This window comes from Lonchura striata, chromosome 19, assembly GCF_050655825.1.
Source record: "Lonchura striata isolate lonStrDom1 chromosome 19, ASM5065582v1, whole genome shotgun sequence".
Lineage (NCBI taxonomy): Eukaryota > Metazoa > Chordata > Aves > Passeriformes > Estrildidae > Lonchura > Lonchura striata.
In genome coordinates this window covers 4,047,769-4,061,737 of record NC_140721.1, presented here as the reverse complement: position 1 = coordinate 4,061,737, position 13,969 = coordinate 4,047,769, and the positions used below count along the sequence as shown (strand labels likewise).

Here is a 13,969-nt window from a genome sequence, read left to right as displayed (position 1 = left end):
AGGCTTCCACATGACAGAGTCACTAATGTCCCTCATGCAAACTGTCACCTCAGGGGGTTGTTTTGCTTTCATTTATTTATTTACTTATGGTAAACAGGTCACAAACTCCATAGGGCACTTCTTCCTTTTAGTGCAATCTGTTCTCTTGCTTCATTGCGCTCCTACTATAGATCTGCTGGAGATTTTAAATTATCACTTGCTTTTATAGGAACATGGAAAACTGAGCACTTATTCTTGCTGCTTTCCCACGTCATTGCCTGTGCCTCCTGCTTCTGGGCATTTAGGTCTTTTGGTAAGGGAGGCCCTGCTCTGGCAATGAGCTGTTTGGTGCGGCTGTGCTGCACCAGAAAATGAGACCTTGAGGAGAGGAGCAGTTTGCATCCACTCTGTGTGTGGGGGACAAGTGGCACAGCAGAGCCAGCACGAGTGGCACTGAGCACGTTTGATGGGAAGATTGTGCCTGCAGGGTGAGCTCATGCTGGTGAGGTGTTGATATCTGTCCTTACCTGCCCCACAGGCAACGTGAGCCACGTGCCAAGAGCTTTTTTGCTGAGCTTAAGGATGCTTCGAATTCATTTGAGTTATAAGGTCTCTTGAGTGCCAGATTTGCACCAAGGGTTTAAAATCTGAAGCGATTATGTTCGCCAACCAAGAGATCCAAGGAAATAATTTCATAAGAAGTCTTGAAAGCAGAATCTGGGTCTCAGAATGGAATTTGCCTGCATTATACCACTACTTGTTTCTTAATGGTTCTTCTGTAGCATTGTGGTTAATGCTGGGAAGGTCTCAGTGTTTAGGCACTTCAAATTTCAGCGTCTTGATTCAATTTCTCAAGTCTGCTAAGCTGATTTAAAAGTTTAAGCAGTAATAAACATGTTTATTCCTACAAGCTGTCTAGAGGAAAGGAATTGTTGAACTTAAATTTAGACTATCCCTTTTTTTCTGAATTTGATTACATCATCAAAGCCAAATTTCTATGCTGAATTTCTGGGTGCCTCTGTATAACAGTGTTCATGTCTACCAAAGCTGCTGATTTATATGGGAGTTAAAATTGATGAGCACTGTAGACCCTTGCTAATTTGTGATATTTATTCAGTCATTTAGGTGCTTTCATTTCCTGACTTGTAAAATAGATGAGTTATTAAGCTACTGCAATGATCCACTGATTCTGATCGAGTGTCTGTAAAAGATGCAGAGAGGAAACGCGAGGTGGGCGCTCCAAGGCATTGCTGTGTGGGGAACCAAATCTTGCCAAGAGCCTTTTTGCTGCAGTCCTGATCTGCATTGGAGGGCTCGTTCCTCTCCTGCGACTCGAGCTCCTCGTGCTTCCCGAGCTCCCTCCGTGGATTTGTCCTGGTTCGGTTCCCGCTGGGCTCCCCGTGGGTCGGGGCGGATCCCACAGCTCCGCTCCCGTTCCTGCTGTCGGCACTTCCAGCGTGAATCCCTCGGAGACCAAGCCGCTACCTCTGGTCTTTTATTTGCATCCCCCTAAAACGCCCCGAGAAGTTCAAAGCAGTGGGACATTGCTCCGGAATCCCATCGGGGTTTTTAATTCCGAGGCAGCCTCCAGCACACATCTCCAGAGCTTCATTTTGCTGAGCAGCTCTGCGTTGTCAATGATTTAATAGAATGTTTTTCTGTTCCGGGCTCCTTGGAGTTTCCAACCTGTTGGAATTCCTCTCCCGTTAGGTGATAAAATGCCAGCTTTTCCAGCAGGAGATCCCTCTGGGACAATATGTAGAGGGAGCAAGTAGGTTTATGCAGGATTTTGCCTGGGTAGGTAGTAAAAACTTGCTGTGCTACTTGAATATGGTAATTTTCTATGAATTGTTAATGAGTGCCACATTATAACCTATATAGCAGAAAACTAACAGTGAGGAACAATAAAATACAAAGTTACTCCCTTTCCCTTAAGCCTTTCTTGCTTTTAATCATTGAAAAAAAAAAACAGTAAAAAAGAACAGTTTAAGTCTTACCATCCTCTTTCAGGGAAGAGCACTCAGTATTGCCTATTTTTGCATGTTTAGATTTATCCACATTTTGAATAACAGGGTGGCTGCAGGAAAGCTGTCCTTGGTTGTTGATGATGCCTAAGGAAGTAGAGATGTTTGAAAATTGCAAAGAATAATAAACTTTGCATAAATGTGTGGAAAAGTGATCAGTGATTTTTATTTTAAGTATATGAAATATGATGAGTGTTTCTATGCTACATAGATTTCCCTTCTCATTTTGCCTTTTTCTGTGGGTTGGCTTTTTTTTTTTTTTGGAGGGGGGTAGATAAATGTGTGTTAACTCTTGAGTGTTCTACTCGGAAATTACAGAAATACTGAAAAATGCTGGCAGATCTTACAGAGATTTTGAAACAGGCAGTTTCCTAGTTCTATTTTTGACTGACTCAGTGGCTGTTCCCTTGGAAATTCTCAAGTTGTTGTCTGGTCCTCTGAAATTTTGGCAATAGGCACCAGAGGAAGCTGTTTTTCTTGTCTCCTATAGCACTCCATGTTCCATAAAACATTATCTGCCTTTTGTTCACCCCAATTTAATTATTCTAGTCTCTTCTAGCAACAAGCATTTTCTCCACTTGCAGGTCAAAGCTGGTAGCCACAGGCTGAGCCCCTTAGGTGAGTAGTCTCTTAAGAATAGGAAGGGAAAAATAAATCCCAGTTCTCCAAGGCAGCTCACACAGCTTGCTTGTGCTGGTGGAGCCTTTTTGGCAGCAGTTGCAGGAGTTCCATCCACCCATTTGATCAGCAGCATCTTGTTGACTGAGCAGCAGTTGTTTTTGTCAAAATGGAAAGTGGTGCCCCATGATTCACTCTGCAAACGTCCACCAGCAGCGTGAACTTCCTGACATCTGCACTGCAACTGAGAAAATAAAGCAGTTTGGATCAGTTATGTCCAAAAGGGAAAAAGCACAGAGTAAATTCTGTCCCAAAGCCATGGCCTGACTCCACTAATATCCCCTGTCTGATGCAGGCTTGCCTTTGTAATTGCTTCTGGTTTTCCAACTCCAGGCAGCAATGTCCTGAGCCTTACAGTTGGATTAGAGACTTGCTTTAAAAAGACATTGTTATTGACATAATAGCCTTGTTTATGGAATTTCTCTCCTCTGTAATTAAGATTGTTTCATGCACAAAAGCAGCTAAATATGGCATAAATATCTGTAAATGCAAAGATATTTTAAACCTTGTTCCTTGTGTGAGCCTTTTTTCCACACTATGCATTTGCTTCTCAAATGAGCTGTGCCACCCAAAATTCTGCCCATTGCCCATTTCGTTAAGTTCTCATCCATACTTGTTCTTGTGGAATTGTACCATTAATGCAGTTTGCAGCATAAAGCCTTTAAATTCCTCAAATGCAGTATTTTAAAGGTGTATTAATGGTGAGGTTTGGTCTTATTCTCTCATACCTTGTAGGGAAGTTGTGGGAGCAAGTGCATTGAGCAGAATGCAGGCAATATGTTCACTGTTACTTTGTCTGTCAACCAATTTTACCAGCTGGGTGAGAACCTGGCATATACTTGAAAAAAGTTTATATTGCTACTTGAAATTGTTTTCTCACCCTGGCTGTGTGAAAGTAATTATGGTTAAGGCCTTGGCTTTCTTTCAGCCTGGCCAACTCATTTGAGCTGTTTGTTTCTGGGCTGTTTTTTTCATTAAACAGAAAGGCAATGTATCAATTGGGACAGTTTTATGCTGAATAACACTTTGGTCAAAGTAAAGAGATCAGGTAATTATAGCCATAAGGGCTACCAGAAAACCTCTAAATAAACAAATATTCTGTCTGGTCTCCTTGGGTTTAGGGAAATTCTTCACCACTATTCCAGGCTGTCTCCCCAAGCTGAAGTATGTAAATGTTGTGACTGTCTCCTTACAGCCAAGCATTTCATTTTTAGGTTTTGGTCAAGTTATATTTATCAAATGTATCCCAATGATATTTGAGAGTGCAATACAGGAGCTCATCTTGCCTTTCCCCTCCCTCATCTCAGTTCTTTATTTCTCTTGGCTGGAGGATAGGAAAACCTATCAAGCTGCCAACACTGCTATCCCTCTGAGCCCAAACAAACTCACCAGCAGTGGCAGAGGGGCTGCTCTCCAAAAAGGGTTGGGTTTCTTCAGCCAAAGTCTTCTCAGCAAGGTGTCTGCACCTGATGTCCCTCTCATTTATGAGCTCAGGGTCCAGGTTCCTTCAGCTGTTTGCCCTGAGCTGGTATTTTTTAGCTGCATGTGTTCAGTTGTGAAGGTGGTCCATGATCAGAGCAGAGCAGTGAGCTGCTGTCCCTCCCCTGGGTACCCTCATTGCCTGTGCCTGCATCATGTGTGGGGTTACTTCCTCAGGGAGGAGGAACACTGCATTCAGATCAAGTATCTGAGCAACTTCCTCCTTATCTGAGCTGTGAATGATCCCAAGAACTCTGAATGTTGTGTAAAAATACAGAACAGGTAAGTTCTACCAGTGGTCACACAGCCTGACCTTGGATATTGAAGAAAATGTCAAAATGGGCTGAATAGAAGGATTGGTACATTGTGCATCTTGGCAAAGTTGGAATAGCACCTGACTGAATTCTGACTGAATTTGGGGACTTAAAACTAATAGTATCTGAGACCTGCTAAACACAGTGCTTTACTTTATCCTGTGCCAAATAATGGCATGCTCTTTTGTCTTGTGCTGGCATTTTAAGATAAAATTTCATTACTCTTAAGAATATCAGAAAGTTGGATCTCAAATCCATAATCTTCAGAGTTGATTTGGCTTGGACTCGATCTGATTTGTAGGTTTGGTTGCTCTGTGATAACAGTAGTGCTGCCAACACTGAGCTACAACATAAATTAACTCTTGGCATAGCATCAGCTTCCTTCAGGCCCCTTTGGCACCTCGAGTAAGGAGGGTGCAATAAGGTTGAACTATTCAGATTCTTCAGCATCTACTAGAAACATCTGCTGTAGTATCAACATTACTTAAATACCTGGTTCACACTGTTCAGAGGGAGAATTCCTGGTCTGTAGGAATTCTTTGGTCAGAGACACCAGAGGGTGATTTGATCCTCTCTAGATAGAATTGGACAAAAAGCTCTGTTTAAAACATGTTAGTTTTATGTTTGAAATTTGGATTTGATGCCTTTTTCATCTCTTCTGTCTCCTTCAACTTGATACTATCTCTGCTTGCTTTAACTCTGTTAAGACCTCTGGCCTCGTTCTTCCTGTTTTCAATCATGAAATTCTTTTCAAAAATCTTAGGGAAGAGGAACATTCTCAAGCATTTGTTCGCTCTTGTCCTTTATTTGCTCTTTTCTAAATAAAGAACAGATTGACCCTTCTCGGGCAGCTCGATTCACTCGGAACTGATTCTGGTTCATTTTGTAAAAGCTTCTGTCTTAGTGCACCTTCCTTCCCTACACCCACACTTCCACTTTGTTGAAGCAGTGATGGAGGCAAGGGAAGTGTCATAAGGTGTCCTGGCTGTGATTGCTGGCACTCTGGGGGATGTATTATTGTGGAATAGAAAAGATTCTGAAGGCTGCTTCTGTGTTTTCCTCTGAAAATGCCTTTTTCTATGCCACCTCCTTGCCCTTTCTCTGTGGTATGTGCTGCATGTTTTTGCTTAATTGGATCATCCAGACCAGTTTGTGGTTTATGCTCTGCCCAGCGTCCAGTCCTGCAGTTGGGGATGATGGGACCCTGAAAGAAACTCTTCGTCTGCTTTAAGGACTGAAGCATCTCACTGTTTTGGACCTAGGCTACAAATTGCTTTCTTGCATAAATCCTCCTTGCTTTGATGAAAATATAATATTTGTCATTCCCCTGAGTAAGCGAGTGCCTGTGTGTGTGCCGAATGCCGAGGCGCCGGTGGAGCCAGCTTGCTTCCGTGTGTGAATCATTTCTCAAGCAGCTCTGTGTCTCTCTGCAATGTGGTTTTCCTCTCAGGGAAGCACTCAAGCCCTGAATTTTCAGTCTGGCTTGCACATGCTGTCAGAAGCTAGTGGGAGACACTTTTCTTTTTAACGCAGAAAAGAGGACAAGCTTTTACTGTAAGTATTTTATTATCTTTTATTTCTTTTATGATGGGAGCTGTATTATCTCTAGAAGAATTCTTGGGCCAATAGTGTATGTGTAGAGTGAATGAACCTGCTCTGCTCAACAACACTTTTTTCATAGTATCCCAATGTAAAACTAAATTAATTAACCAAAAATAGGGTAAAGATGACTGTGTTAGCTGCAAATGGGCTGAGGATGGTCTAAAAGCCATTGCAACTGCAGAAAGAAATTCCCTCATGAGAGCTGGCTACTGTCTTTTCCTCTTGCTCAGCTACATTGATTTAGTGACAGAAGGGGTGAAGCTGTTTCTGTTCCTGCTTTTTCCTCTGGCAATTTACGGTTGTTCCCCGACAGTGAAATGAAGCAGGAGCACAAGCAGGGTTTCCTGTGCTGCTGCATGTGCACACAGTCCAGTCAAGGAAGGGCAGAAGGGAATGGACTGCTGAGCCAGGAGCTTTGGCAGCTCATGTTTGTGGGAGCAGGGAGAGCACTGGGGGCACTCCAGCAGGTATCTCTTACAGCCAGAGCTGGTCAGGATCTCAGCAGGACTCTTTCATTGCAGCACCTCTATTTTTAAAATTGTACTGGGGATGAAGATTGGTCATAAAAACAATTGTAATAACAACAGCATTTATAGAGCAGGTAATATGGCAAAGTTGGAGAGATGTTAATTAAATCCTGTGTGTGTAGCAGTAAAGGATTAGTGGTAGAACTGGTTTGAAAATAGGGGTTCTCTACCTTTTTCTTTTCTGTACAGTTCTAGAAATCCCCTACTGATCCTTTCTGGTTTGCATATTTCTTTCTAAATTAAGGTGTTCTTTGCCCCTGTAACCTTGGCAGGAGAGAGGATACCTGATTTGCTCAAACAGTGGTTTTTCTGCACAATTTCTGTAACTACCACAGAAATTCCTCCTCCTAACATGCACATGACAATGTGCTACCCCTTCCCTTTCTTGTGCAGTTCTAAAGCAATTTAATTTCATTGTGTAGCCCACCAAGGTGGGTCATTCATTCCATCGGTGGCCCCCAGTCACAGCTGCAAACTGTTGCTTAGGTCTGTTCTGTTCCTGTTCGTTATGAATATTTTTAAAATGCAGAAGTCCTCTGGTTTCTCCTGCAGCTTTGGAGTTACCTCCTCATCTTTGCAAAGAGCCCTTTCTGTCAGAAGTTCATGCTGCCGCTCATAAACACTCAGAAGTTGCCAGTTTATGAACTTCAAGTGAGTTATTTTGCTCTTTAATGGGAGATAAATATCTCCTTAAGGGATAGCTTCCAGATCTCAATTATTTCTCTGCACTGTGATGGATGGAAAACGGGAGTCAGGGAAACATCCCAGCATGTGGCAATTTGTGAGGCTGCTCGCTTGCATGCTGCGTGACAGATGTTGATTTACCTAATTTTTGCTTTTTTTTTCCTGTGGGGTTCCTTTCCAAGGCAAACGAATGAGTCCATCTTTGTAAATACCCTATATAGCAAGCAATTATTATCCCATTTTTACAAATGGAAAAACTAAGGCATGGAAGATTGCCTGGCTGAGGGGGTATGATGATTCTGTGCTGAAGCTGAGGATGGAATCAGGTGGAATTCCATGGAACGCATTGCCTCTGGTATCATCCTTCCATGCTCTGAGGGGACAGGGAAGCTGCCAGTCTCTGTACCAGTCAGGATTACCATGTAGCCACATGCTGTGCATCTCTGCTATTCCAAAAAAACATCATCATTCCTTTTCTTTCTTGTAGTTGTGTCTACCCTCTATGCTACAGAAAAATGTAATGACAGGTAATTATCAGGCAAACCACTTGTAATTATTCTTAATTTCTTCAGCAATTATATAGCTCTTGCTCTATCTGCAATGAAGCCTTCTTCTCTTCCTTCTTGTGGGTTGGCAAAACATGAAGTGGCTGAATGTGTCACTTTGTGCTGTGTTCACTGGGACAGTAGTTCAAAGAACATGGATTCATGAGCAATAGCTGCCTTGAAATGGCTCTAAAACATTTTTGTTCTCAACCTGAATGGACTGAACATGAATGAAACCCATCTATTCGGGACAGAGTCATATTGGGGAAGCCCAGAGTGACCTAATTATTCACGATTATAACGTGGTTGTAACTTCAAAAAGGGAGTTTGGAGTCAATGCATCATTTTTAGCCTTCCTGAATATTCTTGTGCATCCTTCAGTAACCTGATGTTTGTGATTCAGAATTGCCACATCATGTAGAAAATTACAGCTGGGTTGGGATTTTTGTTTCTTTATCCTCTCATTTATAAGATCAGGGGTCATCAGGAGGTAGCAGCATTTCTCTTCTGAGATGTGTAATAGTGGCTGGTTAGATAATCAGTGTGAGGGAGGAGGAGATGGAGAATCCATGTGCAAACAGTGTAATTCAAATACAGGACAAGCATGTTCCCAGGCATCTCCCAGTACAGCTTTGGCTTGGTTTTCCAGCATCAGTCACTGTGCTGGATGACAGCAGAGATATCTGTATTTTCCTGTCTCATAAATGGCCAGCAGCATGGAACAAGGACAAGGGAAATGCAGCTGAACCAATTCCTTATCCATGTGCACACATGAGGATTTTATTGTGATTTCTGCATTTTTCTCATGTGATCTAACAATGAGTGAAAGACTGACAAATCCAAAACTCCAGGGAGAGCTTCTGTGGAGGAGGGTGGGCAGAAGGTTTTGTAGTGCTGTCCATGTCTGAAAAAGTCATCAATGACTCTAATGGTTGCTGTGGGAAGAGGATTTTATTTTGAATGATGTTGAGACACAGAGTTCTGCAGTTGCTGGCCTGGCCTCTGGCAGCCTTTTGGGGATGGTTTTGGAGGCTGAGTTGATGGCTGGAAAGATGCCACATGTGGCTGCCTGGACCTGTCCTTGCCTGGGCCATCTCTGATGTACTTTGGACATCCTTGGAACCCTTCAGTACATTTGTGTGCTTCTTAATAAATACCAGTTGTAGGGAATTATTGAAAACATGCTAAGGAAATAAGCAAGAAAACCTTAACACAAAAATGTGAGCTGGTCATTGACCACTGTAACCACAGATAAACTTTGTCTTTGGGAGGTTCAAGGGAGTTTCCATTATCTATTTGCAGCTGACACCACAGGGAGAAGGAACTGGCTCTGCAATAGTTGCTTATAGAGGAAAGGTAGAGCTGTGTCCCCTGGTAAGAAAATTCTCATCTGATGCCACATTGAAAGTGCTCTTTTGATGTTGAAGAGTTCTACGGAAGAATCATTAAAACAAAAATGCAAAGCAAGCTACAGCCAAAAAGAGTGACTAGATATGTGACCTTGGGAATGTCTGTGTCCTCATTCCTGTGTAGTTCTGTGTCTAAAATTTAACAGCATTTAAACTACTTGCAAGATCACTTGGATTCTACAGCTACCTAGCTGTTTTATTACAGTATAATTTTCTTCACTATTAAAAGTTGAAAATAATAATAATAGCAGTAAAACAATCCTTCTGGATTAAATCAGCAGAATCTGCCCTGCTGTCTGGACATGAAAATTCCCAAGTGATGTCTTGTCTCCTGATCCTCTACCAGCAAACCACGAAAATTCAGCTGCAAATTAAATTGGAAAGAGAGTCAGTCTGCTGAGGTAGACCAGAGGAAACTGTGAAGTGTTGGGGCTCAGGTTTATAATTGATTCTTTTTGGACAGCAAAAGCAAGAGGAGCCTTAGAGAGGAGGTTTTGGGAGACAGGTGGTTTTTTGTCTGGGTTGTGTTTAGGTGGAAACAGGTAGTTTGGCTTGGGGTGTTTTTTGCTGGTGGCCTTTTTCATCCAATTCTAATTAAAGCTAAGCTTTGTACCAGCAAGAATCCAGCAAGTGTCTGCTGGGAGGAGTGATGGAGAAAGGTTGCACCGAGAGCCTCAAATACACCAAGAGCAAGATAATAGGAATTAAAGCAAAGAGAGAATGGATAGATACAGAAATTCTACTGAGATAAAAGGAGCAGATGCCTGAGGAAAGCTGCTAAAGGTGACCAAAAAATAGCACCTTGTTTTTATTTTTTAGCCTGATCTTATTTCTAAATAGAGTTTTCTTCATGCCATCTATCTCCACATTGCCAATTACTGTATTTGGACTATCAGCTTCTCTGGTTTGATTCCTAATATCAGTTAAGAAATCAAGATGAGTCATATGGAGGCATCTGTCAAGCCTAAAAACTGTTGTTTAAAGTTAATTGATGTGAAAGGCAGAAAAAAAAAATCTATTTTAGCCCAGCTGTCTATCCTGCCATACAGCTTCCTACGTGCCACTAGAAAATACTTTACAGTTTACTGAACTTGTTAGATATTTCTATGTTCCATTTGATAGTTTGTCTGAAAATAGCAGAAGTTGATTAGAAGGAAAATAGTAGAAGCCTGATGCAGATTTTAAAAAAAGGAAAGAAAATCGTGCTTTGAATTCATGAGTGTGTGTAACAAAGCTTCTGGAACAGTCTGACCTTTGGATGTAATGAAAAGTAACTGAATTACAGGAAAATGGCACTGGGGACTGTGAGGTTTGACCCACAAAAGTCACACTTGTGTCCTTTGAGAGCCTTAGCTGCAGAGTTGGGATTTTAGCCTCATCCTTCAGGACTGCTGGGCATTCCCAGGTCCTGGTGAAGCTGCCATCTGGCACATTTCTCTCCAGATTCAGTAATGAGTTTTCATAATTCTTTATCTCATTCCTTTTCCCAAAGCATCTTGTGCATGGCTCTGCTTTAATTTGAGTGTCCTGCTGAGTCCTGACACACAGACACGGGCACCAAAACCTAAATTGTATAACAATTATATGTGGGGTACAGATGATTTCCATCCCCCAAGAAGGATTTTCCTGTGTAATGTTATTTCTGCAGATATGCTAATAAGTTTTATTTATTTAATAATGCAACTTTTAGGTTTCTTGACTATTAAATAATATTGCTCATAATCACTCAAATCAACCTATCTGTTCTTTTTAGTTCTTCAGAATGAAATAGCCTTTAATAGTCAGCAGAATGTGTGTACCAGAAGTTTATCCACAGAACTGGTGAAATCCTCTTTTGATCCACAGTGAAGTCTAAAGATCCTGGAGCCCTGGTGTTGTTTCTGCTGATGCTGACTGCCTGTGAGTTAGGATAAATTCTTAATCCAGTTTTTCTAGCCATAAAATGGGAATCATTCTAGGTTTGTTCTAAAGACTTTTATTAATAAATGCATGTGGACAGACTAATAAAGAAATGTCTGGGTTCTCAGCCTTTAATAAAACAGTAACATTTCAAGTAAAATGGACTGCAGAACTTCTGCCAGCTGCCAAAATAGTCCTCATCAACATATTCCAAATACCCTTTAAAAATACCAGTAAGGAAGGATGAACTGTATAGCATGGCCTGAATTTTAAAGGCTGATGCCTGCAGGGAATTCTGAGGATTACTGAGTGAAGCTGCTCTGTCAGGACCAGCTTTACATTTTTGGTAAACCTGATTATCATTTGCAGTACCTGTTTCAGAGGAGGAGTGTATGCAGACACCACTTTTGGGTGCAAAAGATTTAAAAAAACCACCCCAAATCCCTGCAGTCTGGAAGTGCCTGGGAATAGAACCAATTTTGCTCAAGTTACATCTTGCTGAGTCCTCATTTATTTCAGCATGGGGTTGCTTCCTTATTTTCAGAGTCCAGCTCCAAGCAGGGCATGCTACAGGGATTTAGTCTGCCCAGCTGAGTGCCCTGCTCTGGCTGATGCCAAAGGAGGACTTTGAGTCTCAGGATGGCAGTAATTCTGTTTGCTTCCTAAGGAAAATTCCCTGTGAAATGTGCAAAAATGAAAAATAAAACCACACAGCTCCAGGAATTGCTTGAAGCAAATCATTTTCCCATGAGAAGCAGCTCTCATCTGAAATTTATTGACACAGAATGGGTGTAAAACAATTGATTTTTGTCCCTGTGTTTGCAGAAACAACTTGGTTGTGTCTCTTGTGGAAAGCTGCTTCTCTTTCAAGTCTCCCTCGGGGGTAGCCTAGAGATCAAATCAATCTCCCTGGGGTCCTTGTGGAAGGAAAGGCTGATATTTAGTGAAAATACAGCAGAGTTACTTCTAAGACACAAGTAGATAAGAGCTGGATTTGATGTTTTTAATAAATGTGCTGTTTCTACACCAGAATAAGAGAAACCTCCTTGCCAGTGTTGGGTGTCCTGATTGCTGCCTGGCTGCAGACATTTGGGATAGCTGAGTTCATATTTTGGTTCACTGCTACCATGAGCTCCTTCCATGAGCAATTTCATGATGCTGAACTCCAGAGTTTTCCATTGTCCCCACTGCTCTCACCTTCCATGGAGCTTTTTTGTTTTGTTTCATTGTAATGCAATAAATTGCATTTGGAGGAGGGGGAAAGCTGATGGTGACTCTGAGAATGGATTTTCTGCTCTCATCAAAGAACAGCAGGACTTTTTTTTTTTTTCTCCACTTTTTTTAAGTACTTTAATTTTGCACTACTGAAGCAGTACTTCTAATAACTCAAATATGTGTCACCTACTTAGGAATGAAAGCAGCTTAGGATGTGTGCAACCTGGCTTGGTGCTTTGAAGTACATATAAGGCTTGTGGAAAATCTTGGAATCCCACTTCAGAGGTGGAAATCTTTATCTACAAGGCAAATTCAGGTTAGCCAAACACCTGAGAAGTCTTCTCCATCTTTAATAAATGCCAGTTCTCCTCTAAATACATGGAAAACTAATAATAAACACTAAAAAAATCCAGGTTTTTCTTCTCAATTTTAGCTTCATCTTCTTGGTGCACTAAAATGTTATTGAATCCACATGGCAAATAATTCAGCTCTCTTTACATGAAGAAGCCAGTTTGCTTTAGGCTACTGGCTGGATTTCTTGAGTTGTGGTTTGGTTTTTTTTTTTTTTTTTCTTTAAGTACCTCTTCCTTTTACTCCTAACATCATGGTCTAATGAGCATATCACTCCACTGCAACTTGAAAATGTCATGGATGACTCAAAATTAAATTCCTTTGGATATCAAGAAAGCATCTGTACAGCTTAAGGCAGGAAAATATGAGGTACTGTTATGAAGAAAACCATAGGGTCTAATAAAGCAGTGTATGTGCAACCACTGGATCTGCAAAAAACAAAAATCTGCATAATTTGGAGATCTAATCAGCAAGAGAGTTTGCATGTGTAGTTGCCTGTTCACCCATATAAATACAGTGAACATTAAAAGCCCATTAAAAGGATTAAGAGCCTGTTAAAAGATAGGTTTTTAAATATTGTAAAGCACCAGAGCTTGCTAAGGTGGATCATGAGCTGTGGAAGTGCTAAATAATATCTATTGTAATATAGTTTACATATCTGTCAGGGCTTTAAAACAGTGATGAGCATAATCATCACCAAAGGCTCTTAATGAGAACAGTGGATGGCTCCTCACTGGATGTGGTAAGAATTTTAATAGAGTAATGCCTATACTTAGCAACAACTACTAACTTTTTAATTCCTTTATTTAGGAGCTGATAGGGAACTGCTGTGGAGAGAGCAGACAGCCCCCCCCTGCAAGAGGCACCAAGGACAAATAGAGGGAATGTCACTTGCTGGCTTTGTTCTCTGGGGAACAGCAGCTGAGCACTTGACATTGCCTTCACCTCCGTGCAGCAGCACTCCCTGAACAGACCGTGGTGGCACCTGCAAGGTGCTGCCACTGTCAAAAATCCTCCTTGGCCCCAGACAGAGCTGTGTCCTGGGAGTTCAGTGCATGCTCAGATTTATGAATGTGAAATCAGGTATAAAGCAAATGATGAGATGTAAAATGTGACCGGAGCCCCTCCTGACTCAGGCAGGAATAAATTGTTTCAGTGTCTCTGTCAAAGTGTTGCTGTCCGAGCTCACTCTCCCTCTGAGCACATTGCCAGGCACTGGGCACTCTGGGGGTGAGTGAATTGCCTAAACTTTGAAGATGAAGA

The 13,969-nt window shown here is 41.6% G+C and overlaps 1 protein-coding gene across 5 annotated transcripts in view; it reads left to right on the top strand.

Moving 5' to 3' along the window:
- SPECC1 (sperm antigen with calponin homology and coiled-coil domains 1) overlaps positions 1-13,969 on the top strand; it is an 87,091-nt gene that overhangs the window by 5,108 nt on the left and 68,014 nt on the right. Inside the window, exons 1-2 of one of the 5 annotated variants that reach the window (XM_085557306.1) lie at positions 5,897-6,028; positions 7,156-7,254. The exons of 2 other annotated variants lie outside the window; for them this stretch is intronic. The gene's annotated coding sequence lies outside the window, so the exon portion shown is untranslated. Of the gene's footprint in view, positions 1-5,665; positions 6,029-7,155; positions 7,255-11,001; positions 11,141-13,969 lie in introns of those variants that run through there. 2 more of the 5 variants (XM_021524944.4, XM_085557305.1) reach the window with 2 other exon arrangements.